The sequence below is a fragment of the Engystomops pustulosus genome, chromosome 7, assembly GCF_040894005.1.
Source record: "Engystomops pustulosus chromosome 7, aEngPut4.maternal, whole genome shotgun sequence".
Classification (NCBI taxonomy): domain Eukaryota; kingdom Metazoa; phylum Chordata; class Amphibia; order Anura; family Leptodactylidae; genus Engystomops; species Engystomops pustulosus.
Window position 1 is genome coordinate 15,882,477 of NC_092417.1, and position 15,207 is coordinate 15,897,683.

Here is a 15,207-nt window from a genome sequence, read left to right on the forward strand (position 1 = left end):
GACCGACTATGCAAATTTTTTTGGCTAATTATTCCGGTATGGAAGTCTGGGTACTTCAAATTCATTAAAAAAAAACACACACACACACAAGGGTTTAGTCAGTGGAACAAAACAAGCGTTGGAATTGAAGGCCGGTCTATGGGAGAGGACAGGGTGTCTGCGAGGGGCCTTTTGACAATGAACTTGAGACATCTCATTAACATTCAGTAGACTGCCTGTCAAGTTCAGGACGTACCCAGTTCCCAGGCAAGAAGACAGAAAAGTGAATTCATTGTGCATTTTCTACGGACCATTAGTCCAACTTCCAAAGACAGTCTCAAAAACGAGCCCTGGAAACCAGACGTCAAAAGAAAAATAAAAAAAAGTAGACCTGTACACGTCGCGAAGACTGAAGAAGCACGGTGTCGTCTAAGAAAAAATAGTTTCAAAAATTTTACTAAAATGAATGCCTATTCGACAGGGACAATCCCACGGTGCTTTTCACATGTTAATAAGGTGCCAGGAGAAGGCTTAGAATTTTTAATTTCATAGAGCGGAAGATTCCATAACTTTTTAAAAATTCAAATCGGAGAAATAGGGTGGGGGGGGGGGGGTTGACAGTTAAAATTTTTACAAAAATTTTCATAGTATGAAAATTGAGTAGAATTTTTGGAGTGAAGGGTTTAGAGGAGGGAGTGCAGTATATTAGGTGCCCATAAGCCCCTTCCACACCCCTTTTTGCCTCTCCACCACTCCCCCTTCTTCAGTTCTACCCCAATCAACATTTTCTTTGGTCAAAACTGAAAAGAATGCGGGGAGGAGCCAAGGGATAAAGAAGTATTTATGTGAATAGAGCCGAGGCATGATTGTCTTTCACTCGTTTTTTTTGTAGCCTGTGAGGTTTCGGGTGGAGAGGGCTCTTGAAGTCTATAATTGTGGGTGTTTGTGTCTCTACCGCGGTTAGAGGAGCTGCAGAATCGTTCAGCACGAAGACCTGACTTGTGGTGCGAAAAACAAGGGGGCAGTGGAGGACGAGCGAGCACATAATCAGGAAGAAAAAGGGACGGATTTCTGAGGGACCTGAAAAGCTGCGGAGAAAAATCCTGAATGGATAGCCCCTTTTTACGTCACTCACAGATGCAACCAACTGCCACAAGAGGGTAGGATGTTGGAGAAGCCACTCATTTTACCAGTGCCTCCACCGGTGCTGCATCCATCGGGGGAAATGCCTCAACTACACAGTGAGTATTGACCATTTTTATGAATATTTTTGAATATTTTTAGCATTTTTTTTTTTGCTTTTAGGTGTTGTTTTTCCTTTTGCAAATTTTTGAGAAAATATTTTTGAAAATTGACCTTTTTTTCGGATTTTTTTCCAAGGCAGTCGTAAACGAGCCAATTAAAGCAGCTGTTTACGAAGCCGTAGAGGAGGGATGTGATTTGGATCTAGAGTAGAGGAGTCGTAGATGTAGGGGGAAAAAATCCCTGTTACCAGAGCTGGAATAGTAGAGGGAACGAGGAGCAGACATGGCATCTCCTTCTCCGTATAATCCTCCATGCCGGCACTAAGCATCTTCATCTAACGGGATTGAATGTGCTCAAGGGTCCCCGGCACGGAGCAGTGTAGATGGGCCCCCTATTATGTGTCATGAAAGGGCCTAGATGACCGATGACTTCTTACCCCCCCCCAGTCACGGCTTCCACATGCCGGGGGACTTCACACCGTCGTTTTGGCGATGGACAATTCAAATTGAAAAGAAAGGCATTTTTTTACATTTTTCTGACGAAAAAAAAACTGTTACAAAATTTTGTTTATTTTTTTTTTGCATTTTTTTTGTAGAACGATAAGAATGAATCATAATAATAAATTATAGTATTTTATAGGAAGGGATTTTTATTTCTGAAATTGAATGGCGCAGGGTCCAGGATAAAAAAACTGCAGGCGAGATCTTATATAGAGGGATTTATTGTGGATTTATAATATTTCTAAAGATGGATGGATAGATAAATAGATGGATAGATAGATAGATATGAGATAGATATGAGATAGATAGATAGATAGATAGATAGATAGATAGATAGATAGATAGATATGAGATAGATAGATAGATAGATATGAGATAGATAGATTTGAGATAGATAGATAGATAGATAGATAGATAGATAGATAGATAGATAGATAGATAGATAGATATGAGATAGATATGAGATAAATAGATAGATAGATAGATAGGAGATAGATAGATAGATAGATAGATAGATATGAGAGAGATAGATATGAGAGAGATAGATATGAGATAGATAGATAGGAGATAGATATGAGATAGATAGGAGATAGATATGAGATAGATAGATAGGAGATAGATATGAGATAGATAGATAGATAGATAGGAGATAGATAGATAGGAGATAGATAGATAGATAGATAGATAGATAGATAGATAGATAGATATGAGATAGATAGATAGATAGATAGATAGATAGATAGATAGATAGATAGGAGATAGATAGATAGATAGATAGATAGATAGATAGATATGAGATAGATAGATAGATAGATAGATAGATAGATAGATAGATAGATAGGAGATAGATAGATAGATAGATAGATAGATAGATAGGAGATAGATAGATAGATATGAGATAGATAGGAGATAGATAGATAGATAGATAGATAGATAGGAGATAGATAGATAGATATGAGATAGATAGGAGATAGATATTAGATAGATAGATAGATAGATAGATATGAGATAGATAGATAGATATGAGATAGATAGATATGAGATAGATAGATATGAGATAGATAGATAGATAGATAGATAGATAGATAGATAGATAGATAGATAGATATGAGATAGATAGATAGATAGATAGATAGATAGGAGATAGATAGATAGATATGAGATAGATAGATAGATAGATAGATAGATAGGAGATAGATAGATAGATATGAGATAGATAGATAGATAGATAGATAGGAGATAGATAGATAGATAGATAGATAGATAGATAGATAGATAGATAGGAGATAGATAGATAGGAGATAGATAGATAGATAGGAGATAGATAGATAGATAGATAGATAGATAGATAGATAGATAGATAGATAGATAGGAGATAGATAGATAGATAGATAGGAGATAGATAGATAGATAGATATAATATGAGATAATAGAGATCAGATAGAAATAGATATATAGACATGTGTTATGTATCTTCTTACTATGTCATATATATATATCTCCCCATACATGATATCATGGTGTATACTTGTACACACTATTCCTCATGTATGACAGGAAACACCATGAGATATGTGTAGAGATCCCCTAGACGCCCCCTGTGCCCGGTGTATGATGTAGGCCTCAGTCTGTAGAGCTGCATTATTACATACAATACAGGCCAGGCCCGGGTGTTACTGCCTTACACTGACTGTTTTATAGTAGCTATTAAAAAAAATAATTTTATTTTATTTATATTTGTTTTAGAAACACAAGAGGGAAAATTCAAGAGCGAAAGGTATGAAAGGCTTTGTTGGTTTTATTTTCTGAGCTGTAGCGTCTGTACGTGGTGTTATTGTGTCCCATCAATATTGCAGTTTTATTTTTTATTATATTTTGAACACTAAGCAACAAGATATGTCATAGGCCTCACACCAAAGACTGGAAGCTCAAAGCTCATCTCTATCTATCTATCTCCTATCTATCTATCTATCTATCTATCTATCTATCTATCTATCTATCTATCTATCTCATATCTATCTATCTATCTATCTATCTATCTATCTATCTCCTATCTATCTATCTATCTATCTCCTATCTATCTATCTCCTATCTATCTCATATCTATCTATCTATCTATCTCCTATCTATCTCCTATCTATCTATCTATCTCCTATCTATCTATCTATCTATCTATCTATCTCATATCTATCTATCTATCTCCTATCTATCTCATATCTATCTATCTATCTATCTCCTATCTATCTCCTATCTATCTATCTATCTATCTATCTATCTATCTATCTATCTATCTATCTCATATCTATCTATCTATCTATCTATCTATCTATCTATCTCATATCTATCTATCTCATATCTATCTATCTATCTCCTATCTATCTCATATCTATCTATCTATCTATCTATCTCCTATCTATCTCCTATCTATCTATCTATCTCCTATCTATCTATCTATCTCATATCTATCTATCTATCTATCTATCTATCTATCTATCTATCTCATATCTATCTATCTCCTATCTATCTATCTCCTATCTATCTCCTATCTATCTATCTATCTCCTATCTATCTATCTATCTATCTCCTATCTATCTATCTCCTATCTATCTATCTCCTATCTATCTCCTATCTATCTATCTCATATCTATCTCCTATCTATCTATCTCCTATCTATCTATCTCCTATCTATCTATCTATCTATCTATCTATCTATCTATCTATCTATCATCTATCTATCTCCCATCTATCTATCTATCTATCTATCTATCTATCTATCTATCTATCTTCTATCTATCTTCTATCTATCTATCTGTCTATCTATCTATCTATCATCTATCTATCTATCTATCTATCTCCTATCTATCTCCTATCTATCTATCTATCTATCTATCTATCATCTATCTATCTATCTATCTATCTATCTATCTATCTATCTATCTATCTCCCATCTATCTATCTATCTATCTATCTATCTATCTATCTATCATCTATCTATCTCCTATCTATCTATCTCCTATCTATCTATCTATCTATCTATCTATCTATCTATCTATCTATCTATCATCTATCTATCTCCTATCTATCTATCTCCTATCTATCTATCTCATATCTATCTATCTATCTATCTATCTATCTATCTATCTATCTATCTATCATCTATCTATCTATCTATCTATCTATCTATCATCTATCTATCTATCTTCTATCTATCTATCTCCTATCTATCTATCTCATATCTATCTATCTATCTATCTCCTATCTATCTATCTCCTATCTATCTATCTATCTTCTATCTATCTATCTCCTATCTATTTATATCTCTCCTATCTATCTCTCGCTCATATCTATCTATCTATCTATCTATCTATCTATCTATCTATCTATCTATCTATCTATCTATCTCATATCTATCTCATATCTATCTATCTATCTATCATCTATCTATCTCCTATCTATCTATCTCCTATCTATCTATCTCATATCTATCTATCTATCTATCTATCTATCTATCTATCTATCATCTATCTATCTATCTATCTATCTATCTATCTATCTATCTATCTATCATCTATCTATCTATCTTCTATCTATCTATCTCCTATCTATCTATCTCATATCTATCTATCTATCTATCTCCTATCTATCTATCTCCTATCTATCTATCTATCTTCTATCTATCTATCTCCTATCTATTTATATCTCTCCTATCTATCTCTCGCTCATATCTATCTATCTATCTATCTATCTATCTATCTATCTATCTATCTCATATCTATCTCATATCTATCTATCTATCTATCTATCTCATATCTATCTCATATCTATCTATCTATCTATCTATCTATCTCATATCTATCATCTATCGATTTCATATTTATCTATTTTATATCTATCTATCCATTAATATATCTGCCTCATATTTATCTGACCATCTATTATCTGTTTATCCAGCATCTTCACCTGATCATATACATCCTATTATATCCTATAAAAAATAAGATATAAATCCTAAGGTTTATGACAACATGAAAGATGATATAGCAGACATTGTAGTTCTGGCAGTTGGAGGTGTATGAGGGGGCGGAGCTTGTTGGTGGTAATTATATTGAGCAGTTATTATAGAGTATTATGGAGCAGGGGGAGTGGAGTTATGTGACTGCACACAATAGAAGGCAAACATCAGCAGATCTGACTGCAGGATCATAACACCAGTGCAGCCCCACACTACATACACACACTACATACACTACACACTCTACATGCACACACTACATACACTACACACACACATACTATATACACTACACACATGCACACTGCATACACTGCATACACACACTACATACACTACACACGCACTACATACACTACATACACACACTACATACACTACACACACATACTTTATACACTACACACACGCACACTGCACACACTGCATACAGACACTACATACACTACACACACACACATACTATATACAGTCCACACACGCACACTGCACACACTACATACACTACACACACATACTATATACACTACACACACACTGCACACAATACATACACTACACACACACATACTATATACACTACACACACACTGCACACAATACATACACTACACACACACATACTATATACACTACACACACACTGCACACAATACATACACTACACACACACATACTATATACACTACACACACACTGCACACAATACATACACTACACACACACTGCACACACTACATACATTACATACACTAAATTACACACACTACATGCACACACTACACACACTAGATAAACATACACACACTACACACAATACATACACTACACACACTAGATAAACATACACACACTACACACACTACATACACTGAATACACATAAAAATTATTTTCTTCTTCTTTGGAAAAATATGTTGGGCTTTGGGATGTTTTTTCTTATTTATATGGATTATTTTGGGAAATATAAATTATAGTTATAATTCTTAAAATGCTGGTTTAGAGGGGATTAATAGGTGCAATGCACTGTAATAAACAGGTCCTGTTATGGTGACTGTGGATTGACAAAGGCTTGGAACGCAGCCGAAACGTTGCTGGAAGTGGAATAAACACTAAACTGATTTTTTCACTACTTTGGAGTGCTGCCATTGTCTTATGTCTCGGTAGATAGATAAATAGATAATAGATAGATAGATAGATAGATAGATAGATATGAGATAGATAGATAGATAGATAGATAGATAGATAGATAGATAGATAGATAGGAGATAGATAGATAGATAGATAGATAGATATGAGATAGATAGGAGATAGATAGGAGATAGATAGATAGATAGATAGGAGATAGATAGATAGATAGATAGATAGATAGATAGATAGATAGATAGATAGATAGATAGATATGTGATAGATAGATAGATAGATAGATAGATAGATATGTGATAGATAGATAGATAGATAGATAGATAGATAGATAGGAGATAGATAGATAGATAGATAGATAGATAGATAGATAGGAGATAGATATGAGATAGATAGATAGATAGATAGATAGATAGATAGATAGATAGATATGAGATAGATAGATAGATAGATAGATAGATAGATAGATAGATATGAGATAGATAGATAGATAGATAGATAGATAGATAGATAGATAGATAGGAGATAGATATGAGATAGATATGAGATAGAGAGACAGGAGATAGATAGATAGAAGATAGATAGATAGATAGATAGATGATAGATATGAGATAGATAGATAGATAGATAGATAGATAGATAGATATGAGATAGATATGAGATAGATATGAGATAGAGAGACAGGAGATAGATAGATAGGAGATTGATAGATAGATAATAGATAGATAGATATGAGATAGATAGACAGATAGATAGATAGATAGATAGATAGATAGATAGATAGATAGATAGATATTGGGCAATGATCCTATGTGGATGACCTCAGAGCAGTGGATCTCATTGGCCCCTGATAGATGACAGCTATAATCGGGTGACGTTGGGATGAGGCTCCGCCTCTGTGTAGATCGTGGGGCGGGGCAGGATTCTACCATAACCTACATCCCATGTTGTTATACATCCTTCGTCCTGTCACTTTTACCAAAATGTCTCCTTACTGGACACAGAGCAGATCACATCCCGGGGCAGGGTCACATGTTGTCAGAGATGTTTTCTATGGACCGATGAGGACATTTCTGTGTGTGTTGTGTCTCTAGACATCGCCTCTTTGAAGTCCATCTGCTTATTCCATGAATGTATTCATTAGCGGCTCTGGATCGGGCCCTGTACCAGCACAGCGCATGCATAATGTACATCCCTCACCAGCAGCCGATCCGTGGAATATTCTATATGGAATATTCTATGAGGGCTGCATCTCCTATATCTACCACCGGGGAGAGGATATATAGACCATTTATTCTGCATCAATAATGTCATAGGAGATGAAGAGGGCTCAGGGATTTCTGAACTGACAATGTGAGAGACACATATACAGATATGGCGGGAGAAGATATCACAGTGATCTGAGGGGAGGAGGTTAGTGAGGGGAGGCAAATTAGTTTGAAAGGTAGATGCTAGATATTACAGAGATAGAGATAATATATAGATAGATAGATAGATAGATAGATAGAGATATAGATAGATAGATATGAGATAGATATGAGATAGATAGATAGATATGAGATAGATATGAGATAGATAGATAGATATGAGATAGATATGAGATAGATAGATATGAGATAGATAGATATGAGATAGATAGATAGATAGATAGATAAATAGATAGATAGATAGGAGATAGATAGATATATCTGAGATAGATAGATAGATAGATAGATAGATAGGAGATAGATAGATAGATAGATAGGAGATAGATAGATAGATAGATAGATAGATAGATAGGAGATAGATAGATAGATAGATATGAGATAGATAGATAGATAGATAGATAGGAGATAGATAGATATATCTGAGATAGATAGATAGATATATAGATATGAGATAGATAGATAGATAGATAGATAGATAGGAGATAGATAGATAGATAGATAGATAGATAGGAGATAGATAGATAGATATGAGATAGATATGAGATAGATAGATAGATAGATAGATAGATAGATAGATAGATAGGAGATAGATAGATAGATAGATAGATAGATATAAGATAGATAGATAGGAGATAGATAGATAGATAGATAGATATGAGATAGATAGATAGATAGATAGATAGATAGGGATAGATAGATAGATATGAGATAGATAGATAGATATGAGATAGATATGAGATAGATAGATAGATAGATAGATAGATAGATAGATAGATAGTAGATAGATAGATAGATAGATAGATAGATAGATAGATAGGAGATAGATATGATATAGATAGATAGATAGATAGATAGGATATAGATAGATAGATAGATAGATAGATAGATAGATAGATAGATAGATAGATATGAGATAGATAGATAGATAGATAGATATGAGATAGATAGATATGAGATAGATATGAGATAGATAGATAGATAGATAGATAGGAGATAGATAGATAGATAGATAGATAGATAGATAGATAGATAAATAGATATGAGATACATAGATAGATAGATGGGAGATAGATAGATAGATAGATAGATATGAGAGAGAGAGAGAGAGATAGATAGATAGATAGATAGATAGATAGATAGATAGATAGATAGATAGATAGATATGAGATAGATAGATAGATAGATAGATATGAGATAGATAGATATGAGATAGATATGAGATAGATAGATAGATAGATAGATAGGAGATAGATAGATAGATAGATAGATAGATAGATAGATAGATAGATAGATAGATAAATAGATATGAGATACATAGATAGATAGATGGGAGATAGATAGATAGATAGATAGATATGAGAGAGAGAGAGAGAGATAGATAGATAGATAGATAGATAGATAGATAGATAGATAGGAGATAGATAGATATGAGATGGATAGATAGGAGATAGATAGATATGAGATGGATAGATATGAGATAGATAGATGCACTATGCACTGCCATGTTATACCTATCTACCAACTCTTCTATCAATTGCCCCCTTGACATCTTGTTTGTAGTCAGGTCTTTTACCTGTTAGGATTATGACTATATTGTTGTGTATTTTATGCATTTGGGAGGGTCTGGCTACCGTAGCCTATGTAATGTATAACCACATTGGAGGACAACAATCTGCCGAGGATTTTGTGAAGGATTTCCTAGGCCCGAGATGCTACAGAAGCCTTATTGTAGCCTTGTTCCCTCTAGAAGTCCTTCTGGGGTGGCCTCAGATTTGGTAGTTTCTGTAAACAATTTTTCTTTAGTTGGATCCTAAAATCTCAGAGATGTCTTATTTTCTGGGGTGATTACAATTTTGAGGACTTTGTGGAGGCCTGTCGTAGTATGGCCTGTCCTTTATATATAGATTATGGGGCTATGATAGGAACATGGAGAGGAGGAAACTCCGAGAACCTCAGGTCAACCTGATTTTGAAGGGTCGACTCCAATCTAGGCAACAAATTGGTAAAACCAGTGTCTACCTTGTATTATACCAATGATGTCAAAAATTCATCAGACAGTAAAGGGTTACAAAAAGCACCTAGCCCCCTGGCTTATAACATTAGGCTAGGCCACGAAGCTTACAATCAAAGTGCGGCAAGCAAAGAGGGGAGGGGGTGTAGACAGGATTCTGTAGAAACCGGTGCTGTCCACCAAGCACATATTATTAACCCTGTCCCCCCTGAACCGCCCCATTGATGAAATGAAATATCTGCCAGTCAAGTCCAGGATGATGACATCACAGCTAATCTGGCCAATGGCAGGCGAGCAAAGGAAGGGGTGTGTTAAGAATGAATGGACGTGCATTGGTCTAACACCCCTAGAGCAGACGATACATCAGCGTAGCAGGATCGCAAGGTGCAACCTCTGGGCTACAGAGGAACCGAAGGAACCCACCAAGGCAGATGGATCTGTGGACGCACGTTATCCCTACGCGCTGCTTTTCAGGAATCCTCGGGGCCTGTGTGTGTTTTACGCTTTTACGTTTCACATTTTAATCACCTTCCGCTATAATTCCCATGGAATTTTCTCCTCGAGACAAGGTGAAAGGAGATCCAAGCCTTACCACCCTTCCCTCCAGCGTCTCCTCCGCTCCTCTAGACATTGTTGCCTTGTGTGATTTTTTTTTTTATCCTAGGTGAGTGTGGATTCGTAAAAAAAAAATTTCAGAATTTTTCTTTTTTTTTTTTAAATATATTTCATATCTGCCTCTAGAGAAGCCACCGCATTGTAATTAACGAGTCTTCCAGGAAGATTTTTTTTTCGCTCCTCTATCGAGAAAGGTTTCTTTGTAACGTAATCGTAGAACGCTTGATTTCCTTAACGAGGCTGTGTGTAATTAGACCACAGGGTTTGCCGGAGGAAGCCGCAGACCTCATCTGGGCGGGCTCCCGACGTCTATTCCCATTGTACATTTTTTACATATTTTTTTTCCAGGTTTTTTTTTTTTTTATTATTTTACTGTTTGATGGTTGTTTTATTGTTTTTTATGCATTTTTACGTCTTTTTTTTGTCTATTCTAAATGCTGTCGTTTACACGTTGGTAATATCTGTATTTTCTAATTAGACTCCAACAAAGAGGAATGTTGCGGAGGAGAAGACTTCTCCCTAAGAAAGATGTCGGCAGTGGGATGAATAGGGGTTAATTGTTATCTTTGGTTATCTAGCTGTATGAGTGTTGTCAATTCTTCATAAAGCTAGATAACCGAAAGTAAAAATAACCCCATTACGCGCCTTCTTGTACCAGTGTGGATCTTAGAGGGATGAAGACTTACCTGGAACTTGAAAGCAGGAAAAAAAAAAAAAATTTTTGGGATCGAAGCCTCAGAAGAACCTTGAAATTAAAATTTTTAAGTCTTAATTTGCTCTTGGAGATGAAATCTGGAGGTAGGACTCTATCATCTATCTTCTGTCAAATCAATGACCTTGTTGTGGACTATACCAAGACCAACAGGTATCCTATGAGAAGAAACGACTCTACCAGGACTTAAAAAAAAATTCTGAAGTGCCTTCCGGGTCAAAGTGGATCATTGTGTGTTATAAAATTTAGAATTTACTGATCACCATGGGGGCCTACGTAACCATCTGACCGGATTACGAGTTTTTATTTCCTTTTTCTAGACAATTATGTAGATGGGCCTAAAAATACTGAAATTTTTTAATTTTTTAAAAATATGGGTATTTATTTTTGTGTGTGTTTTTTTTTAACGGCCTGTAATATTTTTTTTTTTCCATCCTGGTAAAAAAAAATTAAATGAACCAAAATCTTCAAGCTGGAAAAAAAAAAATTCTAAAAATACTCTTTAAAAATATTTTATGTTAATTTATTTTATTTTTCAGGCCCTTTCCCTCATAATTAGGCAGGCTCAGCCGAGATCTGTCTCCAGCCTCCGTTTGATTTAACCCTGTATAATTAACTTGTTTCACACTAGAATGGATTTGTAAGAAAACTTTTTTATTTTCAGGCTAGGGAAGCGACATTTGACCGGAGGTCTCTCTGCCTGCTGAGAGGGATTGGGTTTTTTAATCCCACCCCCTATGGAAGGGGATTATGCAGTTAGTAAATGCCCTAAAATAAAAGAGCTAGTGGAATCAAACCTAAACGTGGAAACATGTACGAGGGATATTTAACCCCATTGATTCCGGTTCTAGTTCCCTCGCAATGAATAGGGTTAACGTGTAATTGGGAGGACATTGATGCAGAAGATATGTCGTGAAGGCCTCGATATGTAGAATTTGCTACAAAAATTCCTTTATGTGCCCTCGGAGAGATATTTTACACTAGATTTGTCATCATATGTGACAACCTTACACATTGAATGACAACAAGCCAGTGGCATTCCACCATTGTTATGGCCTAATGGGTCAAAGCCTGGACTCACTGGTACGTAGTCAGCATCACCCCAAAAAAATCGGTAAATTCCATCCCACATTGGGCCCCTACAAAATTATCGACCAGAAAGTTCTCATTGGACATGGAATCAATTTTTGAAAAGATGCCCCCAGATTGATGTTTTTGAGGGATGATGATAGCAATTAGGGTGTGGCTTAAACACGCTAATTATCGAGCTGCCTGGTTGTATATCAGAAGCTTTGTCTCAACATCACAAAGAAAGGTGATGTAAAAGACATTCACGGTAGACCTCCAACAATAGTGACTACTATGTTTGTGTATAGGGAGGTCATGAAATGTTCAGAAGATGATATTGACATTCCCACTCGATGAATGATACCGGAATGTTCTAGAAGTGCAGTTGGTATTCCCAAGGCTTTCCACAATGTTTAACCCCTATAATCTATCTTGACCATATTTGTGATATATATCGTATTACATTGGGTGTGTTCTTTTAACCAGTCAGCTCGGGAAACCCATGTGGCCCGATGCCCCATTGGGCTGGTGGAAAATATAAATTCTTGTCGAAATTTTGAAGACCTCAAGATGAAAGGAATTCATTCACCGGCCTTTCAAAAACTAATTTAAAATTTCCATAATTTCGTACAAAATATTACGCAGGTTTCTACTATCTGTAGAAGGTTTCTATATTATTTTTTTAGGCATTATCATAATTAGCAGATTTCTGATAAAATTGTTGGGAGAATAATTGGGCTCTTTGACCTAATTGTTGACTATTTTTAGGAATTATTTTTGTATGAATTGATACGGTTTAATTTGCGGGTGAAGAAAATTACAATGTCATAGAAACTGTAGTCTGTAAAAAGAAAAATAAACATGTGAAATGTTAAATAATATCACGCATGATATTAATAAACCATATTGAAGTCGTAAAAATTTTGGCATTGACTGTTTTACCTTAATTTTTTATTACGTTGAGATGATGTATGTGTTTTGTTCTAATTCAAATGTAGGGTATTTTTTATAAAATGATAGAAATTGGTCAAATTATATATAAATATTCAAATAAAGTATAGAGATAGTAATATATGGAAATATAGATTTCAAAAATGGCAAAAACGTTCACGAGTAAATATCGTGTTGTCACTACTGTACACTGCACCAATTTAAGTCTCTCGCAACGAGTATGTGATATATTGGGTAATTAAAACTATGGTTCCTGCTGAGATCTCAACCTCTGACTGCTCTCGATATATAGTATATTAAATTACATTGACACCAAGAGCCGGTATTCCAGCAATGGGGGGGGGGGGGCTGCCTCTGACTATTATTGTACTTATCTTATCTACTAATAAACCGGGATAAAGATACATCACTAATTAAGTAATACAGCACCAATCATTAGAAGCTTATAATAATCTCATAGAGCTGAGAACTAGTCAAGTCCATCATATTAATGTGTATTCTGACACCTATATCACTGCATCTGGGGGGGGGGGGGGCTTATACAATAGATGCATTTATATACCACGAGTACCATAAGGTAGTTCTGTGGCTTTATAGAAATTCATATTTCCCATAGTGTAGACATCTAGGGGTAAAATATTGTATTGAAACATATTGAAATCTCATTGGTTAATTTTTACATCAAATATTTTCAAAAAAAATTAAGTAATAAAAATTTTAAAAAATACTCTTTGTAGCTAGGGAAGGTTTACTGTAGTGCGTGGTGTGTTTTATGTTTTTAACATTTCTTTTTAAGGTTTTAGACTCCTTAAGAAGTAGACGACTCCACTAAACACCAGTGTCTTTGTTGAAATCATTTTGAGGGAAAAATAAGATACAGATTTTTTTCAAAAAAAATTACATAATTCTTTTTTTTGGAACAGGTACGAAGAAAAGTTTCCAAGAATTATTATAAAACACACCAGAAAATCATCCAAATAGTTTGCCCCATACTGTGTAACTTAGCTCGAAAACTAGGGTTGTCCATTAAAGGCCAACAAACGGTGGAAGCCTTAGATGTCCATCGAAAGTCGATGGAAATGAGACACCTCCTAATCTATAGACTCTCTTAAATTAGTAAGACAAACTTGAATTTGAGCATCTTTCAACCATAAGCTAGCTTGGGTCTTCCGAAATTGGTAAATTTTGAACCAGCTTTCGACTTAGGTTGCATATATGGTCCCAATTATGATAGTTACGACTTCTTTTTTGCCATAGATCAGAATTTTTCCAATTTCAGAATTCTAAGACTTTTCTTACATCATGATGTTGCGTAGATATCTGACCTCGCCCAAAATTTATTAAGATTTTTTTTTGGCTGATCTGGAAAAAATTGTACAAATTAGTTATCGGGATGTCTTTCTTATGTGTCCGTCATATTTTTACATCTAGGTTGGGTATCACTTCTTCAGGGGACATCTTCCATTCAACTTCTGAACTTTTAGCAGTCAAAAACACAGCACGATGACGCCTTAAGGCCCGGAGAGTAGCGACATTTGTAAGATT

The 15,207-nt window shown here is 35.0% G+C and overlaps 1 long non-coding RNA gene across 1 annotated transcript; it reads left to right on the plus strand.

The window, feature by feature from the left end:
* Positions 1-674: 674 nt before the first annotated feature.
* Positions 675-11,723, plus strand: LOC140069340 (uncharacterized). Its single transcript, XR_011848778.1, has 3 exons — positions 675-1,220; positions 3,471-3,501; positions 11,410-11,723. It is a non-coding gene; the product is annotated as an uncharacterized lncRNA (long non-coding RNA).
* The last annotated feature ends 3,484 nt before the right edge of the window (positions 11,724-15,207 follow it).